General features: G+C 42.5%; 1 protein-coding gene across 15 annotated transcripts in view; it reads right to left on the reverse strand.

Moving 5' to 3' along the window:
* The window catches only part of LOC140481586 (dedicator of cytokinesis protein 9-like), a 342,162-nt gene that overhangs the window by 185,594 nt on the left and 131,843 nt on the right, over positions 1-24,725 (reverse strand). The gene's annotated exons all lie outside the window — the stretch shown is intronic.

A 24,725-nucleotide genomic window follows, 5' to 3' on the forward strand; every position in this document is an offset into this window, starting at 1 on the left:
ACCAAACATGCACATAACATTCCAGGTGCGGTCTAGCTAAGCTCCAATGCACTTGATGTAAGACTTCACTACTCCTGCACCTAAATCCATGTGCTAGATGTGAACATTTTATTAGCCTTCCTAATAGCTTGTTGCACCTGCAGTTAACCTTCAGTGACTTATTGTCAAGAATACTTAGATTCCTTTGTATATCTATGCTTTCCAACTTCTTATGAAACTTAACAAATCTGTTCCTCCTACCAAGGTGGATAAGCTTTGCCATGAGATTGCTCATTCGCTGAATCTGTGCAAATCCTCCTGAAGCCACTTTCCATCCTCACAATAATGCCCTGAAATGGTCTCAGAAACTGCAGTTGGCTTACCAACCTGCTGACAGGCTTATGGTAGAATGAAGAAAAATATAAGAGAGCATATAGCATAATTAACTAATCCATGCATAAAACTCAAAACAAAGCATCTACTATTGGCTGTGACGATTGGGCAACATTTGCTAAACAATTCTGAGTGCACAAGTACCCACACCAGCAACAAAGTTGACATTATCAGCTAAGTTCATAACATGATTATTTTATGCTTGCTAAAAGCAACATAAATTCATGGATAAACTAGTTCCAAAAAACAGGGAGTAAATTCATGCCTTGCGCCTTTCTTGAATTATCCAATACCTTGGAGTGCCCAAAATTCTCCATTATCTTCTCCATGGTAATGTCTTGACCAATGAGAAACAACTTTCTAGCCAACTAGCACTATTTCCTTCTGTAGTATAAGAAATTGTTTGGATTTTGGCATTCATTCATTTACCCTGATGGATGCTGGGCAGAAAGCTTTAGTAATACGTCTCTCTATTTAATCTAAAATAAATATTCAGTTTCTGCTGCTGTGGCAAGGAGGTGACCTGTGAGGATGACCATCCCGGAAGGAAAAATCAGTAGAACTTGGGTTTGCACTCTTCAAAATGGAGCTCCAGTCTGCCCAATACATTCATTTCCAAGTATCATTGGTTTTGCCCTGTGGAGTGTAAGTTGACCAATGGCCGATGAGTGTGCATGGCATTTGCAGTCAGGAGTCACGTGACCAAACATCCAGGAACATGTCCAAAAGGAGTTGGCAGCTTATGTGTGAGGTGGGACATTGGATTTCTCTGGCACCACATGAAGAATTGTTATTCAAGATTCGCTTTGCCCGCCAACTGGGAATACTAAAGGTTTAACTAAAAAGATGCAGGTTAGGACAGCAAAGAGGGATGAAATTAATCATCAATTTTAAGTGTTTCTAAATTCTAAATATGTTCAAGTGCAGAATACTGCATGGAAGACTCCTGAATTGTACAAGCAGGGATAAAATTAACATCTGTTTAACTGGATGTTTTCATGCATTAAAAAGTTGGTTTCTCGACATCTTACAGAAATCATCATTATCACTGTATGCTGTCTGACAAAAGCAGATCTTTGGTTCATAGCCTTCAGCATGATTCTCTCTGTCCTATGCCTGACTTTATTTTCTAATAACTCACTTCAACTTTCATGCAAACTTGTTAAAAAAGGGGAAAGGTACTAAATTACAACTGTGTGAGTGACTGCATTTGCTACACATGAATTTAACTTGTGGAATTAGATTCTAAATTTAGCTCCAACTTTAATAAACATGATGTTCTACCAAATATAATGTTTATGAAGATGTTCTAACCACTGAAAGAAAAATTTGCATTTATAGTGCCTTGCACAACCTCAGAATGTCCAAAGTGTTTTACAACTAATTAAATGTTTTCTGAAGTATAGTGACTTCAGGAATGTAGGAAACACAGCAGGCAATTCACACTCAGCAAGTTCCTAAACAAGAAACAAAATACTGACCCAATCTGTTTTTGTAATCTTGATGGAGGGAAAAGTGCTGACCAAGGCCCAAGGGATAACTCCCTCCTGTTCCACAAGGTAGTGCACCTGATCTTACGGACCCAACTGAGAAAGCACTGAAAGCCTCAGTTCAATGACTAATGCAAAAGATGGTACAAATATGACAATGTCTTACTCTATCAGCTCTTCATTGGGAGTGTCAGGCTAAACTGTGTGTTCAAGTTTCTGAGAGATTGGAACCAGAATCTGGTCACTCAGAAACCACAGTGCTACCCAACGAGTTACAATTGACACCTACACTAGAATCTCTACAGTGTGAAAGCAGACCATTCGGTCCATTGAGTCCATACCAACCCTCTGAAGGGCAGCCGACCCAGACCCAATTCACCACCCACCCCCCCCAAAACACAACGTCTCCACAACTCTGCATTTCCCATGACTAATCCATCTAGCCTGCACATACCTGGACGCTATAGCACAGCCAATCCACCTAACTCGCACATCTCTGGGCTGTGCAAGGAAACCCACGCAAACTCCACACAGTCAGTTGCCAGAGGATGGAATTGAACCCAGATCCCTGGCCCTGTGAGGCAGCAGTTCAAACCACTGAGCCACCATGCTGTCTGACACTACATGTTGGAATTTTAAGACAGGTGACTGGAATATTTTGCTTCATTGCAACAGTCATCTCAGAATGGATTCATTTTGAAACTAATTGGGGGCTTGGAAAAGTATCAAATCAATGTCAAAAGTCTTATCTGTATGTCATAAAACAATGGGATGCCATGTCTTCTTGGCTACATGCCAGACTGTAAAAGTCGGCCAAAGCATTCCAAATTTCAACATCCATTTAATTAAACCAGATATGCCAAATTACTGAATCTTGGAGAGGGTGTGCAATGTTGGTTATGATCTTCTCAAACTCTCTCCAGGATAGAGAGGATAGCCTGCAGAGTTACACACGTCAGATGGAGTCAGGCTTTTGTCTTTGTAACAATGGCTGATTTCCAACCAAAGGTGCACTTGAAGAGGCCCCTCTAAACCTCAATGCCCTTGGTTAGGGAAAAGAATGGATCAAGACAGGATGAGCCAAGAGCTAACCCCCTCCCGAACTCCGAACCTCCTCCAACCCTGTAAGCCTAAATCATCTCTGTACATCTGCAATTCTAATATCTTGTGCATCCCTGATTTCTACCATTGGTAGTTGTGCTTTTAGCCCTGAACTTTGGCCCTACCTCCCCATTCTATTCATTTAGGACACTCCTTCTAGTCTACCTCCTCTAGTTGTACCATGCTTCCGGTCACCTGTCCCAATCTTTCATGTGAGTCAAGGTCAAATGTTGCCTGATAGTGCTCCCAAAGAGCCTTGGGTTGTTGGATTAAGTTTTAGAGTCAGTGTCAGGGTCGTACAGCATGGAAACAGACCATTTGGTCCAATACGTCCATGCCAATCAGATCTAAACTGATTTAGCCTCATTTGGCCCATATCCCTCTAAACCCTTAAAGAACTGATTTACTGAATTCAAGTGAAAAGGAGGAACATTTGGATTCAGACAATCCTAACTCGCTCCATTGTTCTGCCAACTCTCGTGCTTGGTATTTCTTTTGAGATCCAAACTAAACTTCACTTGATTATGGTCCAAAATCAGGGATGCCAAATGTGGGATCTAAATTTGCATTTCAAGTACTCAGATAGCTCTATCAATGCCAACTTGGCGTAGGCGTTACCTCCTGGTGGAGAGTTAACCAGCTGCCTGGCCGAGAGTGAATTTTTAAAATATATTCTGCCTTATTTCAACAGCTGCCAAATTTACATTCTGAAACTGGCTATGCATAACTTTATTTTCCTTCTAATTTGTTCAACATTTTCAGGAAAGCATTTCGACCTGAGAGGTGCTTTTTTTTAAAAATAAAACAGCTCTCTGTTCCACAGCATTAAGTACACAATTGTCTGATTAATAAAGTAACAGACAGAAGGAAACCTGCAGGAGAACACGCCCGGCAAATGACAGCTCCAAATCACTCAGCTGTTATTTCATTCTCGGGGGCAAAACAAAACATCGAGCATAAGACGTGCGAGGGAGGGAATGAGACAGAAGAAAGAGAACACGAAAGAGAAAGAGAGAGAGAGAGATACGCAGAAAGCAAGGGGGAAAGTGAAAAAGAGAAAAGAAGGGAGCAAGTGGAGGATGACATTAATTCTTCCAACCCAGAAGAGGATTGTTAAATTCATATTGTTGCTATTTTTACATAACATTTTCTATGCTTGTAACATTAGTGTTGACTGTTTTAAAAATAAGAGAATTACACCACCACTGTTAAATTAACATAGAGGCATAGAGATGTACAGCATGGAAATAGACCTTTCAATCCAACCCATCCATGCAGACTAGATATCCCAACGCAATCTAGTCCCACCTGCCAGCACCCAGCCCATATCCCTCCAAACCCTTCCTATTCATATACCCATCCAAATGCCTCTTAAATGTTGCAATTGTACCAGCATCCACCACTTCCTCTGGCAGCTCATTCCATACACAAACTGCCCTTTGCGTGAAAACGTTGTCCCTTAGGTCTCTTTTATATCTTTCCCCTCTCACCCTAAACCTATGCCCTCTAGTTCTGGACTCCCCGACCACACGGAAAAGACTTTGCCTATTTACCTATTATGGTAACATTTTCACCAAGAATTTTGTTCCAACATCAACTCTGTCCCAGCAATATTGGGGAAACAGAGGCTATCAAGAATGTCTATATATCAAGACACCTTAACATCTCTGAAAGCTGACTGACTCAGGCATTACTGGCTGGGCCAGCAGTTACTGCTCAACCCTAATCATCCCTTGATCTGAGTGGTTTGCCAGGGTTATTTCAGAGGGTTAAAAACAATGACTGCAGATGCTGAAAACCAAATACTGGATTAGTGGTGCTGGAAGAGCACAGCAGTTCAGGCAGCATCCAATGAGCAGCGAAATCGACGTTTCGGGCAAAAGCCCTTTCGGCTTTTGCCCGAAACGTCGATTTCGCTGCTCGTTGGATGCTGCCTGAACTGCTGTGCTCTTCCAGCACCACTAATCCAGTATTTGGTTTTCAGCATCTGCAGTCATTGTTTTTACCTAGTTGATTTTAACCCTACTGCGAATCCTCTTGCAAGGATGCCTGCCTTGAAGAAGTTTTCCTCCTCTCTCTACAAGAATCTCAGGGAGTCCCTCTCCCACTGCAACTCCCAGGTCATTTCCTCTGCTCTGAAGCTCTTCAACCATGATGTGAAACAAACTCAGTACCACAGCCACATTTGCTTCCTTATTTCAGAGGGTTGTTAAGATTGCTGAGGGTCTGAGCTCAGATAACAAAGGCAGATTTCCTTCCCTAAGGGTCATTAGTGACCCAGATTTTTTTTTTAAAACAGTAGTCACCATTAGGCCAGATTTTGACTGAATTCAAATTTTAGCATCTGTCATAATTGAATTCAAGCGCATGTTCCCAGAGGATTATTCTGCTGTTCTGAATTACTAGCTCAATGGCATTGCCTCTGCCTCCTTTCAATCACTTTGAACCTCAAAACTGTTGGCATGAGGTAGTTTCAGTTGTACAGCAATCAGTATCAAACCCAAACTGCAGAAGTAACTTTTACAATTTAATCCAAACCTACCCTCAATCTTCTCGGCTTTGATACACAGTGAATTTTATATGAAGGTAAAATCTTTTCTCAGAATATGGAGTATCTGATGGATCTAGAGCTCCATCACTGCTGTAGATTGTCTGACCTCTGAGCTTACTGATGTTACTGTACATTATACATATATAACTGACAGACTACATTGCTTCCATTACACGCAGAGTGATTGGAGACAAGCATGTGTCTGCCGGGGTGCAATCTGTCAAGATGGAATCTGTTCGGTAAGATAAACTCCCCTTTTTTCCCTTCAAATAAAAAAGGGAACCCTTTGCCTTTGACAAGGATGAATATATATTTCAGTCATAAATTTAGATGGTGTCATGGGTTTACAACACATCCAGACGTAATTCTTATATGGTTATCATGAGTTGGTGGTGTAGCTTCAATCTGCTGTGTGATAACCGTTATCATGGATGTACAGGTATGTATCTTCAATAGCCATAACCTTCATCCTGTGTGACTGGTGGTTGATGATAAGCTACTGGACTGTATTGTCTATCTCTTCACAAAGCTTGATTATGGCTTATAACAATGTCATATCATCTATGCCAGACACAATGAGGTATTATTTTTGCACAAACTCACGTGCCCGAATAAAAATCTTGAACTCACCCATTTTGACCAGGTTTAAGTCAGGACAACTGACTGCATGTCTGTTCACCATGCTCTCGTACCAATGTCTCCCTTCTTTACCACACTATGTCAAGAGAATATAGTTTGGGAATGACAGCATGAGGCAGAAGAACAGTATGGATCAATCTCCTAGGCATGAGCATTGCCAGTGAGCATAAACCGTTGTACACAGGAGCAGCATGCACATTTAACAGCACTATCCAAAAGTCTTGGCAAGCTGCCTTGCATTTAATGGCCATGGATTTTACCAATACATCAGTGCATTTTGTGAGACTGCAACTAAGGGTAGTGAGGAGAAGGGATAATGTATTGAACACCACACCTCCAGCATGTTCCATAAGGATGTACTAATGTATAACAAACTGTTGTTGGATATAATCTGCACACTGAACATGCTGAATACTGTGTTAGGTATATCTGCGAGTGATATCTTTGGCTAATAACACAAAAGGGAATTTGGTGAAATGGTTGGTCATAATGGACAATATCAGAAGTCATCTTGCACCATGGCTTAGAAGGAGTCTCATGTGGAAGAACAGGTTCCCTCGATTACAATATTGTTGGAGAGATATTTCACACATCATGATCAGTTAATCGTAGTTTTTATTTATGTTGAGACAATATATTCACGTGCCAATCTCGCAGTTTTTCCTGCACCCATGCAACTTATATCAATATGATCTAACTTATCTTCACAGAATCACGAGCTGTTTGCTAGAGAAGATTACATTCCTAGAGAGTCATAGAGGTACAGAGATGTACAGCACGGAAATTGACCCTTCAGTCCAACCCACCCATGCCAACCAGATATCACAACCCAATCTAGTCCCACCTGCCAACACCTGCCCTATTTTCCTCCAAACCCTTCCTGTGCATATAACATCCAAATGCCTTTTAAATGTTGCAATCGTACTAGCCTCCACCACTTCCTCTGGCAGCTTATTCCATACACGTACCACCCTCTGCGTGAAAAAGTTGTCCATTAGGTCTCTTTCATATCGTTTCCCTCTCACCCTAAACCTATGCCCTCTAGTTTTGGACTCCCCCACCCCAGGGAAATCACTTTATATTTACCCTATCAATGCCCCAAATGATTTTATAAACCTCTATAAGGTCACCCCTCAGCCTCCAATGCTCCAGGGAAAACAGCCCTAGGCTATTCAGCCTCTCCATACAGCTCAAATCCTCCAACCCTGGCAACATCCTTGTAAAGCTTTTCTGAACTCTTTCAAGTTTCACAATATCCTGCCGATAGGAAGGAGATCAGAATTGCATGCAATATTCCAAAAGTGGCCTAACCAATTTCCTGCACAGCCGCAACATGACCTCCCAACTCCTGTACTCAATTCTCTGACCAATAAAGGAAAGCATACCAAACGCCTTCTTCACTATCCTATCTACCTGTGACTAGTTTCATGGAACTATGAACCTGCACTCCAAGGTCTCTTTGTTCAGTAACACTCCCTAGGACCTGACCATTAAATGTATAAGTCCTGCTTAGATTTGCTTTCTCACAATGCAGCACCTCGCACTAATCTAAATTAAACTCCATCTGCCACTTCTCAGCACAGTGGTCCATTTGCTCAAGATCTGGTTGTAATCGGAGGTAACCTTCTTCGCTGTCCACTACACCTCCAATTTTGGTGTCATCTGCAAACTTATTAACTATACCTCTTATGACCACATCCAAATCATTTATATAAATTGACGAAAATTAATGGACCTAGTACCAATCCTTGTTGCACTCCACTGGTCACAGGCCTCCACCAACACCCTCTATCTTCTACCTTTGAGCCAGTTCTGTATCCAAATGGCTAGTTCTCCCTGTATTCTATGAGATCTAATCTTGCTAATCAGTCTCCCATGGGGAACCTTGCTGAACACCTTACTGAAGTCCATACAGATCACATCCACCACTCTGCCCTCTCAATCCTCTTTGTTACTTCTTCAAAAAACTCAATCAAGTTTGTAAGACATGATTTCCCATGCACAAAGCCATGTTGACTATCCCTAATCAGGCCTTGCCTTTCCAAATACATGTACATCCTGTCCCTCAGGATTCCCTCCAACAACCTGCCCGCCACTGACATCAGGCTCACTGGTCTACAGTTCCCTGGCTTGTCCTTACCAAGCTTCTTAAACTGTGGCACCATGTTAGCCAATCACCAGTCTTCTGGCACCTCACCTGTGACTATCGATGATACAAATATCTCAGCAAGAGGCTCAGCAATCACTTCCCTAGCTTCCCACAGAGTTCTCGGGTACACCTGATCAGGTACTGGGGATATATCCACCTTTAAGCATTTCAAGACATCCAGCACTTCCTCCTCTGTAATCTGGACATTTTGCAAGGTGTCACCATCTATTTCCCTACAGTCTATATCTTCCATATCCTTTTCCACAGTAAATATTGATGCAAAATATTTGTTTAGTATCTCCTTCTTTTCCTGTGGTTCCACACAAAGGCCACCTTGCTGATCTTTGAGGGGCCCTCTTCTCTCCCTAGTTACCCTTTTGTCCTTAATATATTTGTAAAAACCCTTCGGATTCTCCTTAATTCTATTTGCCAAAGCTATCGCATGTCCCCTTTTTACCTCCTGATTTCCCTCTTAAGTATACTCCTACTGCCTTTATACTCTTCTAAGGATTCATTCGATCTCTCCTGTCTATACCTGACATATGCTTCTCTTTTTCTTAACTAAACCCTCAATTTCTTTAGTCATCCAGTATTCCCTATACCTACCAGCCTTCCCTTTCACCCTGAGAGGAATATACTTTCTCTGGACTCTCGTTATCTCATTTCTGAAGGCTTCCCTTTTTCTAGCCATCTCTTTACCTGTAAATGTCTGCCCCCAATCAGCTTTTAAAAGTTCTTGCCTAATACCGTCAAAATTGGCCTTCCTCCAATTTAGAGCTTCAACCATTAGATCTGGTCTATCCTTTTCCATCACTATTTTAAAACTAATGGAATTATGGTCGCTGGCCCCAAAGTGCTCCCCCACTGACACCTCAGTTACCTGCCCTGCCTTATTTCCCAAGAGTAGGTCAGGTTTTGCACCTTCTCTAGTAGATACATCCACATACGGAATCAGAATATTTTCTTGTACATACTTTACAAATTCCTCACCATCTAAACCCTTAACACTATGGCAGTCCCAGTCTATGTTTAGAAAGTTAAAATCCTCTAAAATAACCATTCTATTATTCCTGCAGATAACTGAGATCTCCTTCCAAATCTGTTTCTCAATTTCCCTCTTGACTATTAGAGGGTCTACAATACAATCCTATAAGGTGATCATCCCTTTCTTATTTCTCAGTTCAACCCAAACAACTTCCCTGGATATATTTCTGGGAATATCCTCCCTCAGTACAACAGTAATGCTATCCCTTATCAAAAATGCCACTCTTGCTTCCCTTTCTATCCTTCCTGCAGCATTTGTATCCTGGAACATTAAGCTGCCAGTCCTACCCATCCCTGAGCCATGTTTCTGTAATTGCTATGATATCCCAGTCCCATGTTCCTAACCATGCCCCGAGTTCATCTGCCTTCCCCGTTAGGCCCCTTGCATTGAAATAAATGCAGTTCAACTTATCAGTCCTACCTTGTTTTCTGCTTTGTTCCTGCCTGCCCTGACTGTTTGACTCGCTTCTTTTCTCAACTGTACCAGACTCAGATTGATCTTTTTCCTCACCATCTCCCTGTGTCCCACCAACCCCTACCTTAATAGTTGAAATCCTCCCGAGCAGCTCTAGAAAATCTCTCTGCCAGTATATTAGTCCCCTTCCAATTCAGGAGCAATCCATTTTTCTTGTACAGGTCACTTCTACCCAGAAGAGATTCCAATGTTTGAAAAATGTGAATCCTTCTACCATACACCAGCGACTCAGCCATGCAATTCATATGCTCTGTCCTCCTATTCCTGCCCTCACTAGCTCACAGCACCAGGATAGTCCAGATATTAGTATTCTCGAGGACCTCCTTTTTAAATTCCTACCTAACTCTCTATATTCTCACTTCAGAATCTTCTCCTTTCCCCTTCCTATGTTTGGTACGCTTTCCTTTACTGGTCAGAGTATTGAGTACAGGATTTGGGAGGTCATTTTGCAGCTGTACAGGACCACTATAGGAATATTGCGAGCAATTCTGGTCTCCTTCCTATCGGAAAGATGTTGTGAAACTTGAAAGGGTTCAGAAAAGATTTACAAGGATGTTGCCAGGGTTGGAGGATTTGAGCTATAAGGAGAGGCTGAATAGGCTGGGGCTGCTTTCCCTGGAGCGGAGGCTGAGGGGTGACTTTATAGAGGTTTACAAAATTATGAGGGGCATGGACAGGGTAAATAGACAAAGTCTTTTCCGTGGGGTCGGGGTGTCCAGAACTAGAGGGCATAGGTTTAGGATGAGAGGGGCAATTTTTTCACGCAGAGGTGGTACGTGTATGGAATGAGCTGCCAGAGGAAGTGGTGGTGGCTGGTACAATTGCAACATTTAAAAGACATTTGGACAGGTATATGAATAGGAAGGATTTGAATGGATATGGGCCAGATGCTGGCAGGTGGGACTAGATTGGGTTAGGAGATCTGGTCGGCATGGACGGGTTGGACCGAAGAGTCTGTTTCCATGCTGTACATCTTTATGACTCTATGTCATTGTATACATTGGAACCAATAACCTCCTGCTGGGCCCTTTCCCCATTGAGAACATTCTGCACCCTCTCTGAGACATCCTTGATCCTGGCACCAGGGAGACAACACACCATAATGCTTTTTCGCTGCTGGCCACAGAAACGCCTGTCTGTGCCTCGGTCTAGAGAGTATCCTAACACAATTGATCTCTTGGCACCCGATGTACCCCTCATTGCATTACAGCCAGCCTCAATATCAGAAACTTGGCTTTTCATGCTACATTCCCCAGAGAATCCATCACCCCCTACATTTTCCAAAACAGCATCCTTGTTTGAAATGGGGATAGCCACGGAAGACTCCTGCACTACCTGCCTACCTCTCTTCTCTTTCCTGGAGTTAACTCATCCATGTGACTGTATCTGCAACTTTTCTCCCTTCCTATAACTGCCATCTATCACATTCCCTTGCTCTTGTAAATTCCTCATTGCCTCTAACTGTCTCTCCAACCGATCCAGTCAATCTGATAGCGTTCGCAACCAACAGCATTTATTGTAGATATAATCCTCAGTAACATGTAAACTCTCCCTAAACTCCCACATCCAACAAGAAGAGCATATCACTCTACTAAAGGCCATTTTTGCTTCTTCCAATCTACAGTCCCAGAAAATAGCACTGTCTTATTCCTCTACAAAACACTGCTCCAAGCTAACTTTAAACTTAAAAATATGAGCCATAAGTATTATCAAGAGACATACCTCAATAAAGCATATAATCAAGAAAGAACCCACTCTACTCACTACTGCAGACTTACTGTAAGGCCACACTTAAAAATATCCACTGATCTGTTTCTGTGCTGTGACTTCTCCCAAATAGGTTCCTCCAAGATCAGTTGTGAATTTCCCTGTTTGTTAATTTTCCCAGACGCATTCCGATGTCCAGTGATACATGAATTAAAACAGCAAAGGCAGTAACTGCACAGGTTCACTGTTGTGTCAGTTAGCAGTGTGGGTTTCTTTCTCTCTCCTGCACTGACCTCACTATGTGCTGTCTTTGTCTGTTCCTTTCCCTTTTAAAAGTGCAGTTGTTTTGACTTTTTTTCCCTCCAAAGTTCCAAAACAATGCAACAGCATATAAAACTGTAATTGCTGCTCCTGGAATTTGAGGAAATCACCTCCAACACCTAAGATACTTCAAAAAAGGAGCAGCTTGTTACAACCAGAAATATTTCCTGTCCTCCACCTTGGATTACCCAGAAAATTTGTATTTTTGAATGAATAACAAGAACACACTACCTCAGGGACCTGTTGGATGTATTCAGGTCCCACCAGTGATGGGGATCATTTTGGCAGCTGGTCATTCTCAGATATCGCTTGCTGAATCTGCTCTACTCAGCTGTGAGCTAAACGTATGCATGAGATGCTTCAGTCTCTCATCTTTCGGGCTGTAACTGATGGGCTTGTTACCTTGTGGTTCATAAGAATATGGAGATCAGTGAATGCTGTTGGATGAATAACAGAACGTCCACCTTGCACTGGTGTTTCAACTACACAAAAAAGGTTGTCTGTAATGAGAATCTGTATTAATATTTAAGATGGTTAATGCCAATGAATTAGATATTGGACCTGCTCTAAGCAGTTAGCCTATCTTGTATCAACTGCATCACACTATGCCAGTTTCCTGAGTATATCTTTGTGTAAGATGCATGTAGGGATTACATTTGTATTTAGTGTTAATTTTGACATATATTGTCCATTCCCTTTGGTTGAAGGTAAATGCTTCAGCATTTCTGATAGTATCTATGTGGTGTGTCAAGTTTATTGCATATACTGTCTGACTGGTGTTTACAAACTGTGTCATTACGGTTAATTCTTCTATTTTCTGTGCTATGGATGGGTTTTTGGAAGCTTCTCTGGCAGTGCTCCATTGTTAACTCTCCTTTCCATGCTGCTGTGAAGTATTGAGTTGCCTTTGGATTTGTCTAGGCAATTGTATTTTTCACAGTTTAATCCAATGTCCTCTTGTGGAACATAGTAGAGTGTGCAGTGCTGGAAAAGCACAGCAGGTCAGGCAGCATCCGAGGAGCAGGAGAATCGACGTTTCGAGCAAAAGCCCTTCATCAGGAATCTTCTTGTGGAATATAGCTTGCATATATCATAAAAGTTTGGATGCTGTTGGTGGATGAAACAAGCCACACTTCATACAAGATTTGGGTGTGACAGGTTTAATAGTGTTCCAGAGTCAAGCACTCGGAAATGCAGCTAGCTTTCTAGGAGTGCTTCAAACTCGCATCCTTCCTCTGGAGCAGCATCATTTTATATGTTCACTAGGTTTGGACTAAAGAGAGTTGCTGAAGGACATGAGGGGTGCAAAGTCATTGATCAGTTCTACTCAGTCAGCTTGAGTGAAATCACATCCTATATGTGTATTCTCTCCTGCATACAAATCAGTTGATTGTTTCACCTGGCCATTGTCAAACCTGTGAATCCTGAAACAGACACAAACTTGAAGTTGGCCTTTAAAATCTGAAACATTTTGTCAGCATTTTTGCAGACATTGTCAAAGTACCAGCGAATTTTCATTGTCTTAACCCTTTAGTCCCCGAAGTGAGAAAAAGTTTGACAGTCTATCACTCCTTGTCAGTGTTCTGCTGGAAAGATTCTTTATATCTGATCATGTCGGCTGCAGGGTGGTGCTTTCTCTGTTTTTATGTTTAGTTCTATGATGCAACTTTAAGACTTGATGCCCCTTTGCAGGGTCATACCTGTAGGTGGCATTCGCACCTAAACAAGCGATGATCACATCATGCGCGCATTTCCTTTTTTTTTGTTTCAAACAGAAACTAGTAGAATCAATCAACATTAGGACACAGGTAAGGCCTCTTTAGTATAGATTTTATTCCCCATTGTTTTTAGCTGAATTTTACTGCATAATTTTATGGTTTCTCAGACTGAAGACATCTTTTAGCTGCCTTCCTTTTAAAACAGAACTATCCTGGGTCTCCGATGTTTTTTTTTGAAACAGGGAGAGAGGTTGAGTGTGCTCTGCATTAACTTTGCTTGCAGCAATTCAGCTCTGAACATTAACAAACTGATAGATGACTGTTAGGAAAATGACATCACGCAGCTCCCAGCCTTTAGCATCCACTTACTGGCACTAACCAGCTTTTCAAAGTCCATGTCCTGCCACCCTGATGCTCATTGTGGTTTTGTCTATGATAGCCCATGCAACGGTTCTGAGTAAGGGTCACTAAAACTGAAATATTAACTCTGCTTTCTCTCCACAGATGCTGCCAGACCTCCTGAGCATTACGAGCAATTTCTGTTTCTGTCTCTACATAACTGAAGTGCTGTTCCAGTAAACTACCTCTGTGTCTTTCTCAAAGCCTGGACATCCTTCTTAAAGTGTGGTGTCTAAAATTGGACACAATATCAGCTGAGGTGCTTTACAAAGGTGGCAGCATCACTTCCTTGTTTTTGGCCTCACTCCCCATTTTTAAAGACCAGGACGCCGAATGCTAGTTTGAACAGATTTGTGAGTTTGTTCTGTCACCTTCAAATATTTATGTATATACACAGAGTCTCCTGTTCCTGCAGCCGCTTTAAAGTTCTGCCATTTTGTTCTACAGGATATGGCCTCTCCTTGTCCCTCCTTACAAAGTGCATCACTTCACCCAAAGAAGAAAAAGATTTAAAAGATCAAAGTCAGTTCATGATTATGTGCCAGTGACTGTCTTTCAATATTTTTTATTCAAAAGTCTGTTTACAACTGACAAAAACAACGTATGAAATGGAGAAATTCTGCAGACATATTTCTTGAATTTAGACAGACATAGTAAATAGGAGTTAAAAATAGCTACATTTTTAACAAGGTCCCTTTGTTTCTGAATTGAGGGAGTGGCTATGAAGCATACAATCGCTGTCACGCACAAACCTTGGAGATTATCAGACCATAAAAAGCACACTACAACATGAGCACTTTAATCCCCTGTGGACTGAGTTTATCATTCACCTCATCAGTAAATCACGTCATCGCTCAGCTCAGTGGGTTGTGCTCTCACTTCCCTGAATCATAAGGTTGTGGATTATTCAAGTCTCACTTGAGAAACTAGTGCAGAAAACTACGTGTGATGCTGAGGGGTCCTGCTCTGACAGAGGTGATGTCATTCAGGAATTAAGGAGAAGCAATGGCCTAGTGGTATTATCACTGGACTGTTAATCCAGAGACCCAGGTAATGTTTTGGGGACCCAGATTCAAGTCCCAACACGGCAGGTGGTGGAATTTGAATTCAATGTAAATCTTGAATTAAGAGTCTAATGATGACCATGAATTGAGTGCCATCTGATTCACTAATGTCCTTTAGGGAAGGAAACCACCATCTTTCCCTGGCCTCACCATGTGACTCCAGACTCACAGCAATGTGGTTGACTCTTAACTGCCCTCTGGGCAATTGGGGATGGGCAATAAATGCTGGTCTAGCCGCAATGCCCTCATCCTATGAACAGATTTTTAAAAAATGTCCAACTGCCTTCTCTGTAAAGATCCCACGCCACTATATCAAAGAGCAACAGAGAGGCTATTCTGGCTAATAGTTATCAGCATCACAAAGAAAAGGTGATCCAGCTATTGTCACACTGCTGTCTGTGGGATTCTGCTTTGTACAAATTGGCTGCTACACTTCCTACATTGTAAAAGTGACCATACTGCAAAAGGAGGTGCCACTTCAATGCAAATCTTTATTTGCTGCAATTACAATGAACACACAAACATATGAGTTAGAAGCAGGTAGGCTTTTCAATCCTTAAACCTGCTCCACCATTCAAAGCTCACGACTAATCTAATTACGCCACATTTCTGGCTACCCCCAATTCACCTCCTTGTTTATTGAGAATCTGTCTAGCTTAAATATATTTAAAGAGTCTACTTCCACCACCTTTTATGGAAGACAGCTCCAAAGAACTCAACTCACAGTAAGAGAAAACCTTCTTCCTTTACTGCTTTCAGCACAGCCAACCCATTTTCAGCTATGTATGGTCCCCATTATCAGGTTTCCTTTCTCCCTGGTATTCAATCGTTAATTTCCTTGCCTTCCGAACTATCATTCTCTCCTTTACCGCTCATTCCTTCCTCTTCCCACCCCCAACCTCAATATATGTCTTTAGTATATATATCACCTTTTCCTAGCTACAATCAGTTCTGAAGAAGGGTAACTGAAATGTTAACTCTGCCTTCTCTCCACTGATGCTGCCAGACCTGCTGGGTTTCTCAAGTTGTTTCTGTCTTTGTTTCACATTTCCAGCATCCAAAGTCCTTGGCTTTATCTCTCATCCTCGGCATGAACAACACCATTGAATTTGGTCGAGAATGGGGTGCTGGAAAAGCACAGCAGATCAATGGCATCCGAGGAGCAGGAGAATCTATGTTTCGGGACAGAGCCCTTCCTGATGAAAGGCTTTTGCCCGAAACGTCAATTCTCCTGCTCCTCAGATGCTGCCTGACCTGCCGTGCTTTTCTAGCACCTCACTCTCGACTCTGATCTCCGGCGTCTGCAGTCCTCACTTTCTCCACAATTGAATTTGGAGCTTAGGCTTTCTTTGGAAAATAATTCATTCACAATGGTGAAGTGAAAGCCTAAACTAACATGTCAGTGACGCAGGCCCCTCAAAGCACATCAGTGCGAAAGGCCATACAATTGAGCGGTAACTGAAATAAAAATATTACTCCTTTGACCCTAATTCTTAGCCAAGACTCTGTGTAGAAGTGGCACTTACCTTTCTCTGAAATTTCTTCCAGTTCCACAACCCTCCAAGATCTTCTTTCTCTTCCAATTCTGATCTCTTGAGTTTGCCCCAATTTCTATACTCTACCCTGGGTGGCTGCAATGTTAGCTGCATCGGCTAACCACCTCCCTCCTCCTTTAAAACACTTCTTAAAAATTTACAAAGTTTTCAGTCACCTATCCAAATATCTGTTGCTTGGTGTTAGTATTTAGTTTGATCATTTCTTCGGAGCACCTTGGGGAGTTTTACTGCATTAAAGCTGTTATAAACATCCAAAGTCATTCCTGTGTCAGAGGTTTGCAGGGTCAAGTCCCATTACAAGGATGTGAACACCAAATCCAGGCTGATGCCTGAATAAAATTTATTGCAAGAGAAGGAGACCATTTTGCCTGATGGGTCTATGTTGCTGTTTGGTGCCTCCTCCTCTTGTTGCTAACTCTCAGCCAATTGCGCAGGGGGCTGTAGATGTTTGGAACTCCCTTCTTTAAACTGTAATTGTAACTGGGTCAAATGCAGGAAGCAAAACACACAGAAGCTCTGGAGAAGTCTGCATGATCAGAGGGTGCTGGGGTGACACGTGACAGGAAATGTGCCTCTCTCCCCACCTCCCCACACAAATCATGGAATTGGTAGGACAAGGATGACCTACATGACGTAAACCGTGGTGTCACTGAGTTGGCAGTCACCTGAGTTTGAGTTGAAGCCTGGAAGGAGGACAGGGATATTGCCATCAAGGCCAAGAACATGTGATTAAACCCCACCCCCCCTTCCACCGCAGTCCCATCAGGAAAATCTCTCCACACTGTCAGCACCCCCCCGCCCGCTTTGAAAAAATCTGGAATTCTCTCACTTCACACTCTCTACTCACCTTGTTCATCCATTTACTAAGACCTCTAGTTTTTGTATTAAATGTTTATGTCCCTGAATTTATTGGCCAGGGAGCTTCAGGTCATAGAGTCAGATAGCGAAGAGATCCTTCAGCCCATCATGTCTATGCAGAGCCATCTACACAAATCCCACTTTCTAGCACTTGGCCCTTGACCTTGAATATCATGATATTGCATTCCTGTTCTTTTTAAAGATTAAAGGTTTCCTGCCTCTACTGCCCTCCCAGGAAATACTTCTCAGATTCCCACCCCCAACTAGGTGAAAAAAATGTTTCCACAAATCCCCTCCAAAACTCCTGACCTTAACCCTAAAATTATGACCCCTTGTTACCAACTGTTCGACTGGGGGAACAGTTATTTCCTTTCCATCTTGTCCATGCCCCTTACAGTCTGAGACACCTCAGTCAGGTTCTCCTCTCAGCCTTCTCTGCTCAAAAGAAAACCCAAGCTTATCCAGCTAAAATGCCACAGCTAAAATGCTCCATCCCGAGGAACATCCTGGTGAATCTCCTCTACACTCCCACCGCCCCCCAGTACAATCCCATCCTTCCTATAGCCTGGTGATCAGAATTGGACACAGTACTCCAACAAAGTTTTGTACAGCTCCAACAGTAACCTCCCTGCTCTTGTAATCTGTGCCATGACCAATAACATACAGAGTCGTGAATGCTTTCATTGACAACCCTAGTAACCTGCCCTGCCATCTCCAGGGACCTATGGACAAGCACCACAAAATATCTGTTTCTCTGAGCTTCCTGGTGTCCTACCATTCACTGAGTCCTCCCTTGTCCAATTACATCCTCCAAAGTGCATCAGCTCGCACCTATTAGGGTTAAACTCCATCGTAATCACTCCTAACAGTGCATTTGCATCTACAAGGATTTTAAAGTTGGAAAGTACTTTCCTTTCTTGAATAGATTTAAACCCATGTGATCCACACTGCTATTGGACTTACTTGGAAGTAAGACTCCCTCCTGCAGAATATCTCGCCACACCTTGCTCAGCTGTCAGCTCAGCTCTGTGTGTCACCTTGTACAGTAACTGATGCCAGGATCACATCAGGCTGACTCAAGCTTTCAGTATGAAAGCAGCCTGCACTCAAGAAGACTTGGTCCATATGGAGTATAGCACTGAAATACCAATACACATGACTTGGTGCAGTGAAATCACGAGTGTGCAAAGATGTTTTCACATTTGATATGAGCTCAGTTCATGACATGGAGCAGTCACAAAGTGCTCACCTTATACAGCCTGTAGTCCAGAGACCAGAATAAATGAGCAGGAGACCCAAAAGTTAAACATTAAAAAAAAATACATTCATGATTTTTAGTTAAAGAAATTATCTTTCGTTGGTCTGGCCTCTATGTAATTCCAGATCCACAGGGATGGAGATTATTCTTAACTACTTTCTGAAATGGCCTGACAAGTCACTCGAGAGGGCAGCTCAACAACAGCTTCTGAAAAGGAATTCAGTTGCAGAATAGGACATGATATTAGAGCACCGACACGTTTGCACTCCACTTTAATCAGATTAATACCTACTTGATACGGAATGAGCTGTTATATATTAGTCTTTCCATTTGGGGATATCTGCTATCTAAAACAGGAAACCCTGAAAGAAATAATTAATACCTATACAGAAAGTTACGACATAACTTCACCATAATAATGAAGCTGTTGAAAATTTTTTTAAAATCAAATCAAAAATCAAATCAAGAAAATCTCAAGAATAGCCCTCAAAATAAAATTTCTTCTGACTCCTGGTAAACTGCAAATCTTACATTTGAATGGATAGTTGTTTTTTTCAATCCAAACATATTAAGAGATATGAGATGAAGTGGGCTAGGAGTATATGGAATGAGGTTGCAGATAGCTCTGATCTCATTAACTGCAGGAAGAGGTTTGAGAGTCAATATGGTTTCCTCCTGTTCTCATGCTTCCATGCTACAAGGTCAGAGAGGCCATCTTTCAGACAAGATGTTAAATCAAAGCCACGTACTCAGCAGTAACTACAATTCACAAGGTAGGCATTGGTGATGGAGAGTGTTGGTCAATCCTGAGTAAGTGGGAAGCCTGGATTTGTCCAATTTTAATAAGTGTGATCAGAATTGTTATGATGAGAGTAACAGGCCTTTCAGCTCTTTTAGTCTGCTCTACCATGGGCGGCAAGGTGGCACAGTGGTTAGCACTGCTGCCTCACAGCGCCAGAGACCCGGGTTCGATTCCCGCCTCAGGCGACTGACTGTGTGGAGTTTGCTCGTTCTCCCCGTGTCTGTGTGGGTTTCCTCCGGGTGCTCCGGTTTCCTCCCACAGTCCAAAAGATGTGCAGGTCAGGTGAATTGGCCATGCTAAATTGCCCCTAGTGTTAGGTAAGGGATGGATGGGTATGGGTGGGTTGCGCTTCGGCGGGGCGGTGTGGACTTGTTGGGCCGAAGGGCCTGTTTCCGCACTGTAAGTAATCTAATCTAATCTAATCTAATCATTCACTAACTGTAGCTTTAACTCCACTTGTCTGCCTGTTTCCTATAACCCTTGACTCCCTTGACTAATCAAAAGTTTATCTATTTAACTCAGCCTCGAATAAATTCACTGGCCAGTTACCACTGTTTTGCAGGGGAAAAAAATTTCAAACATCCCTTTGAGACACAACAGCAACAAAAACCTTCACAACTCACTCATGCAAATCGAGAACAAGAAGATTAGGGTTAGTAAGAGAATACGCAGCAGTCTTGTCCTGCAACTCAGAGCTAAAACAAATATCAGTCTTGGGGCTTTATCTTTTTGACATATGTCTTCCCTCTGAATGAGATAGGAAGTATGACATACAGGTTTATATTGTAAAACCAACAGTTCTGCAGCAAAAGAAAAAAAAATTCTGGCAAGATAAAACAGCTCCTTGACGTGAAGGAAGGATATAGGACTTTGTCCTTGAACCTTTTCAAGCTGATCTGCTCCCAGGTGCAATTTCAACATTTCTGTGACACATAAACACAGAACCAGTACAATTTCCTCTCGCGTAGACTTTACAAATGCGCATCTGGCGTAAGGGGAAATGACTTCTCAAAGCTTATCAAGAGTATGCTGAACATTCATCAGCATAAGGTACTGGATTTTGTTTCCAAACTATTTTATGGGTTGTGAGCTGGGTGGCTAGGGCACCATGGAAAAAGGGAGGACTGTAGATGCTGGAGATCAGAGTCGAAGAGTGTGGCACTGGAAAAGCACAGCCGGTCAGGCAGCATCCGAGGAGCAGGAAAGTCGACGTTTCAGACATAAGCCCTTCATCAGGAATGAGGGGATGGCCAAAGGGGGCTGAGAGGTAAATAGGATGGGGGTGGGTCAGTTCAAGAAACTGGTGAAATCCACATTGATCCTGTGTGGTTGGAGGGTCCAATGGGGGATGATGAGGTGTTCTTCCTCCAGGTGTCATGTGGCTAGAGTTTTGCGATAGAGGAGGCCCAGAACTTGAATGTCCTTGGCAGAGTGGGAGGGAGTGCTAAAGTGTTCGGCCACAGGGCAGTGGGGTTGTTTTCTAAGTGTGTCCCAGATATGTTCTTTGAAGCATTCTGCAAGTTGATGTCCTGCCTCCCCAATGTAGAGGAGACCACATCCAGAGCAACGGACACCAGATTTCATCAGTCTCTTCATTTCCCCCTCTCCCCACCTTATGGCAGGTCCAACGTTCCAACTCAGCACTGCCCTCCTGAACGATCCCATCTGTCCATCTTCCTTCCCACCTATCCGCTTCACCCTGCCCCCTGACCTATCACCATCACCTCCACCCTTCATTGACCTATCACATTCCCAGCTACCTTCCCCTCAGCCTCACCCATTTATCTCTCAGCCCCCCTTGAGCTACTCCCTCATCCCTGATGAAGGACTTATGCACGAAATGGTTGACTCTCCTGCTCCTCAGATGCTGCCTGACCGGCTGTGCTTTTCCAGCACCACATGGTTCGGCAAAGGGCACGATGTATTGGCCATTCGTTCCCTTCTTTGAAAAGATAGCAGTCTAACTGGCAGTCTAACTGCTGCAGTCCCTTAGTATGTAGGTACAGCCACAGTGCTGTTAGGGAGAGAGTTCCAGGATTTTCAACAGTGACAGTAAAGTAACAGCAGTCTAATTCTACACCACGATGGCATGTGACTCAGAGGAAAACCTGTAGGTGGTGGTGCTCCCATGTATCTGCCGCCCTTGTCCTTTTAGATGATAGAAGTTGGAGGTGTTTGATGGTGTTGGAGTTTGTGCATCTCAGTATTTGGTAAGAGTGTCATTTCCAAAGCACCTTTTGTGACCATGGGGTGCCTCAAATGTTAATTAGACAACACAAGTGCTTTTAAAGACTTCAACTGTTGCAATGCAGGAAGTGTGCCAATCAATTTGCTCACAGCAAGCTCCTATAAACAAAGATGTGCAGGTTAGGAGGATTGGCCATGCTAAATTGCCCCACAGTGTCCAAGGATGCATACGCTAGGTGGGCTAGCCATAGGAAAAGCAGGATTACAGGAAAAGGATGGAGTGGGTCTGGATGGGATGCTCTTCGGACAGTCGGTGTGGACTCAATGGGCTGAATGGCCTGCTTCTACACTGTCGGGATTCTATGATTCGATGATAAATATAAATGTACTATTGACCAACTGTGCTTGTTTGAAATGTTACTTAAGCACAAATACTGGCCAAACCAACGAGTTTAATCTCTGGAATCAATTACAACCACATGAAGGCAGATAGAGCCTCAATGCAATGCTTTACATGGAAAACAGCACCTCGGAGTGGGGCAGTACTCCAACAGTACTGCATTAGAGTGTCATCTGGAAATTTGGTCCTTAAGTCCTAGAATTGAATCTGTAATCTTTGAGCTCAGAGGCTAGCAAGTTTTCAATCAACTGAATCCCAACTGACAGCAGGCTCTCAACAAACGGCAATGTGTTAAGGCCCAGATAACATTTATTTTTTGTTGGTGTTTAAGGGACAGATATCACTGAGGGTACCAGAAAAAACTTGTCTACTCTTCTAGGAAATGGTGCTATGGGATCTTGCAAGAGTGAAGGCAGATAACTTCTCTGTTGGGATAATTTTCTGCTTTAAACAATGACCCACCCAAGCAGATGAGCTTGAAAGGAGTTGCACTATCATCCCCCCAGTAAACATTTGTAACAAGGGGCTTACCACATCAAGTGCACATCATCTGCCCCAAAGGGCCTTTCTTTTACAAAGTTTAAATTAAAAGTTATGTCAACAAATGGAGTTAGAAGCCAGTAACAACGTTTTCTTGTCATCACGCCAAGTCTTTGTCATAAACAAACTTAAATTGCTTCACAGTTTCAGGAAAACAAATTCTAAAAGCAGCCCCATTTTTAAACTATGTCTCAAGCGATTTCTTGCAAATACCCTTTCGCATTGATACACTCCTCGCCAGCCTCCCACCTCCTGTGAATTTGTAGCCATCCAGAGTTCTTCTGCCCAGTTCTTAACCCATGCCAAGTACCACTCATCCACCATCCCAGAGTTCGCCAACCCTAAGAGGGCTTCCAATTAACACCTAGATTTCCTAATTTTAAACCTCTTTTTCAAACCGCTCCCCACCTCTCCAGTGTCCCACAACCCTCTGAGCTATCTGAACTCATTGTGCTTCCCTGATTTTAACTGCTCTAACAATGGCAACCATCGCTTCAGATGCCAATACCTTGAACTTTGGAATTGTCTTCCTAAACGTCTCTGAATATCTCTCCTCTTCAAAACCTACCTCTGAACAAGCTTTGATGACCTAACCACCTTATGTGGCTCAATGTTAATGATTCCACAGAGCTCCTTGGAATGTGCTATTACATTGTCAGTGCTTTAGAAAGATCAAGGTACTGTCATTTATGAAATGGTTACAGTAATCATGCATAACACCAACAAATATCCACTCATGACATATAAAGTTCCAAACAATAAGTGTGCTGCCCATTGAGTATTCGAAAAAGAGAATAAGGTGGACAGATTTATTTGAGCAGTGGTCTCTGATTTTAGACATAACCTTTCACCTACTTCTGGATTAGTGGTGCTGGAAGAGCACAGCAGTTCAGGCAGCATCCAAGTAGCTTCGAAATCGATGTTTCGGGCAAAAGCCCTTCATCAGGAAGGGCTTTTGCCCGAAATGTTGATTTCGAAGCTACTTGGATGCTGCCTGAACTGCTGTACTCTTCCAGCACCACTAATCCAGAATCTGGTTTCCAGCATCTGCAGTCATTGTTTTTACCTCGTTGACGTTCACCTACTCCCCAGCTCAGTGGAAAAGGCAACACTTGACGACACTTCCAACAGAAGGAAAGAGACATATCATGGAAACTGGCTGAAGAAATATCTCCTGGTGCAGCCTAATATTCTTGTTTGATTCCAAGAAATGTACAACATTAAATAATACTACATTTTCCTTTGATCAAATGAGTCTGGAAACTTTTTACCATCCCCAAAAGGAAATAATTAAACTGATTAAAAAAAAAAACTCCACTCACAATAGCTAGCTAAACCTCTCCAAATTAGTTTTCAAGCAATGGGACAGAGCATAGTACAGTTCTGCTTATTTGGTTTGGCTGCTGGAAATAATAACAAATCATCTACTGGTTATCGTACATCAGTCCCAATACAGGAAGAGGGATCGGTTGCAATCTTTCAATCAGAGTCATGCCTTGCGGTTTTCAATCACACTTAAAAAATATCAAATGTGGGGGTATCGTCAGATCGTTATCAAGTGCTGCGAGCTGATACATTGTTCATTCGAAACAGTGCAGTAATGGGCAACATGACTCTCCGGATACTTATGTAAAAAAATATGGGAACATATAGTTCTGAGAGATTGTATTGGAATAATAGAGCAATATGACACTCTCCTTTGAATATATATATAGATTCTGATATTAAATTAAAGTGTGGAAGCTTGCTTTTTAATCATAATCAAGACACTGTCTTTCAACAAAGGAATTGCAGGATTGGATCTAAGTTCTGTAGCCCAAATGTGAATAATGGTGGGAATTAAATAGCTAGCAGGAAGAGGTGGCTCCAAGTTGTCCTCAATGATAAAGGCAGCCCAGCACACCAGTGCAAAAGACAAGTCTGAAATATTTGCATCCACCTTCAGCCAAAAGCGCTGAATGGTTGATCCACCTCAGCCTTGTCTTGAAATCCCCAGTATCACAGCTGCCTGTCTTTCCTCGAAATGGCACTGATAAACAGCTGGGCACGAATACTGCAAAGGCTATGGTCCCTGTCACTGTTTTGCCAATGGGA

The sequence above is a fragment of the Chiloscyllium punctatum genome, chromosome 9 (assembly GCF_047496795.1).
Source record: "Chiloscyllium punctatum isolate Juve2018m chromosome 9, sChiPun1.3, whole genome shotgun sequence".
NCBI lineage: Eukaryota > Metazoa > Chordata > Chondrichthyes > Orectolobiformes > Hemiscylliidae > Chiloscyllium > Chiloscyllium punctatum.